The sequence below is a fragment of the Prunus dulcis genome, chromosome 4, assembly GCF_902201215.1.
Source record: "Prunus dulcis chromosome 4, ALMONDv2, whole genome shotgun sequence".
Lineage (NCBI taxonomy): Eukaryota > Viridiplantae > Streptophyta > Magnoliopsida > Rosales > Rosaceae > Prunus > Prunus dulcis.
Window position 1 is genome coordinate 8,981,500 of NC_047653.1, and position 3,505 is coordinate 8,985,004.

At 41.8% G+C, this 3,505-nt stretch overlaps 1 long non-coding RNA gene across 1 annotated transcript; it reads left to right on the plus strand.

Annotated features, from left to right (window-relative positions):
* The first annotated feature begins 2,489 nt into the window (after positions 1-2,489).
* Positions 2,490-3,505, plus strand: LOC117626340. Its single transcript, XR_004585544.1, has 4 exons — positions 2,490-2,520; positions 2,602-2,689; positions 2,895-2,985; positions 3,132-3,505. It is a non-coding gene; the product is annotated as an uncharacterized LOC117626340 (long non-coding RNA).

Sequence of the window (3,505 nt, forward strand, 5' to 3'; positions counted from 1 at the left end):
TCTTTTCGAGCAAGTCCTCAAGCATACCTGCGACATCGGAGTCAGGAAAGGGGTACGTTTTTTCCTCTAACTCCTTCAAAGTGCGTCGACGTCTATCCACTTCTCGAGATGGCTCCATCCTTCTAACTTCTTTCTTCTTGTCTCGGGTGGAGATTTTGACGGGGACGGTGTTTATTGTCATTGCTTCCTTGGTAGGCTTCTTGACAGGTTTATCTGTCTTTTGTCCAAAGACTTTCTCCTTTCTTTGCTCCATAAAGGGCTCATGCTTTCCTCCGTGACTAGCTATACTCAACTCCATATCATGGGCACGAGTGGCTAGCTCCTCAAACGTGCGGGGTTTAATTCCTTGTAGAATGTAAAGTAACCCCCAATGCATTCCTTGAATGCACATCTCAACGGCCGATAACTCCAAAAGCCTATCTTTGCAATCCAGGCTTAACGAGCGCCATCGATTGATGTAATCGACGACAGGTTCATCTTTCCATTGCTTGGTATTTGTGAGTTCCATCATACTCACAGTGCGACGAGTGCTATAGAATCTGTTCAAGAATTCTCGCTCCATCTGATCCCAACTGTCAAGGGAATCGGACTCCAAGTCTATATACCAATCAAATGCATTTCCTTTCAAGGAACGAACAAATTGTTTCACCAGGTGGTCACCCTCCGTCCCGGCATTATTGCATGTTTCGACGAAGTGTGCAACATGTTGTTTTGGGTTGCCCTTTCCATCGAACTGTTGGAATTTGGGAGGTTGATATCCTGTTGGCATCCGCAAGTTGTCTATCCTCTTGGTGTATGGCTTAGAATACATGAGCGTGTCTCGGGAAGGTGCTCCGTATTGAACCCTGATGGTGTTTGCGATCATGTCCTGAAGTTGTTGGACTGACAAAGAACCCACCGAGGTGGCGTCACCTTTTTCGTGCGACTTCTCACCCGACTCTGTTTCATGACCCAATCTTTTCTCGCTGGATTCAGCCTCATGATGTGGTCCTTTCTTGTGTGCGTCTTGACCAGGCTCCTTATCCTGATGCCCTTCCCACTTGTTGTTGATGAGAGAAGCAATCTGCGCATCCTTCTCCTCAACCATCTTAGTCAATTTGGTGACCGCTTTGCTCATATGGGCCAGCTGCTCTTCAATAGACATAGCTCCCGTCACCATGACCTGCATAGCCATAGAATAAGACTCACCTACGGATGCCGAGGTAAGCTTCTTCTGTTGATCGTCAGGCGGGGATCCATGGTATGAGCATGTGCTCGAGTCAGCGTCTGAAACAGGCGAGAGTGAGCGTCCTCTCGAATTTTTCGAACCCGAAAAACTCCTCCCTTCACTCCGAGAGTTTCTCTCATCCGCCCGAGAGGTATTCTTCTTTTGCCCCAATGAGGCCAAATTGATAACCGGTTTGCGCCTTCGGTGAACATCTTTCGCCTTGGCTTGAGTCGGTATGGAAGTAACATGTTGAGTTACGGATATCGCCTTGGCCTTGCTCCGGGTGACGACCCCAGCAGAATCTCCGCTTGAGAAGGAGGCGCTCACGCTTTGGCCTCTCGTCGCGGGAACGGATTGAATCTTCTTGGAAGCCATCATTTTTGGTGTGTTGATTGATTTTGGAACTGGAGAAAGAGATGAGAGGCAGAGATTGTCCCACTGGGCGTGCCAAATTTGTAAACACGAATTTCTTGCGACAAATGAGACAAGAACACGTGTACAAAATAATATTGTATTTATGAAATTTAGGGTTACAATCTCTGTATTGAATCCTCTGATTCGATCTTCAAAGTGTTTAAAGAAAATTTGTGTTTGATACAAGGGTCGTAGAGACTTGATCTTGATCAAACGGGTAGCATGAAGCTTGTTTGGTGTTTGGGATTTTTCTATGGTGAAGGAACCGGCACGTATTTGTTGTGCTTGGTGGCTCTTCCAAAGTAGGGTGAAGAATGTAGAGAGTTTTCTGTTTCTTCTGAGTGCTAGGTTTTTTCTCTGACCCATCTTTCGTCTTGAGACCTCCTATTTATAGGCTTTTGTAGGATGCTTGACCTAAATAACTTTCCCTATTTAAAACCTTGTTTTGTGGGATTTTGATTTGATTTAAATCAATTCCCATAATCTGGCAATTTAACCAGATTATCTTCAATTGATTAACTTGATTAATATTTGATTTAAATCAAAGTCAATCACAGAAGATTCTTTCCTTTAATTTTGTCTTCATCTTGAACCGTTTGATGCACTCCGTCGGATGTCGCCATTTGTCATTTTTGACAACTAATCCGATTTTGATGAGTCACACGCCACATGGGCGAATTACGGGGCCCACGATTTAATCCACCGAACCCTAATTATTTTCTTGTCCAATGAAATTTATTGCACCAAAATTTCTTTGTCTACAGGCTGTTTGTGCGTTGTTCATTTTTTCTTTTTGTTCATTGCTCATGTGCAAGGAATATTTGTGCATTGTTCATGTGATAGTTTTCAAACTTTCTTTAATTTCACGTGCAGGTCTACAAAATGATACAACATTTGAGGTAGAAGCTTGAACGTAATCAATTCACTGCTTATGGGGTTAATTTCAGAGCCTTATTACTGATCGATTTCTTTGACTTCAGTTTCCAATAACTCCCTGGGGCCTGCAACGACTGCTGGAATATGTCAAGCAAAACTATGGAAATCCTCCAATATATATCCAAGAAAATGGTCTCTCTCTCTCTCTCTCTCTCTCTCTCTCTCTCTCTCTCTCTCTATACTAAATAGTGAATTTTAATCAAAGTACTGCTAGAGTGCATTTATATGAAGACATATATAATGTGAGAAAACATAACGCAGCAAAAAGACAAAACAACTAAACTCTTCAAAATGATGAAATTTTAATGAAAAAAGTCTGGCATCCAATATATTTTAGGTCAACGAACTCGACGCAATTCATCATTAGAGGATTGGCCAAGGGTGAAATATTTGGACGGACACATCCAAAATTTGCTTGAAGCTGTAAGGTATACCTATTTTCTGTCGATTATAATTTAAGCCGACGGTTATATGATTTTATCATGTTCTCTCCATTTTGTAAAGGCTAACTGGCCAAGTCCAAATAAAGGTGTTTAAATTACTAATGGATGCTATGAAATATTTACTTTGGAAGGAATGGATCAAACGTCAGAGGCTATTTTATATGGTCCTTCTTGGATTCCCTTGAGCTGTTGGACGGCTATGAATCGGGCTACGGCCTCTACTACATCGATTTGGATGACCCCGATTTAAGAAGACAACCGAAACTCTCTGCTTACTGGTACTCCCAGTTTTTAAAGAGAAAGAACGTCATCAGCTTAGACGGGTTTATTAAATCCCTTTCCCATGATCGCGTTCAGTAGATTTCACTATACATTGTTAAATTAATACCGATGGAGTGTAAAGAAAGATGCATGTTTTTACTCCCCCTAGAAATTCTGTCTATGTACTTGAAAAATTCTAGTAAAATAAACAAGTAAAGATGAATATCCAATATGTTTTTTTGTT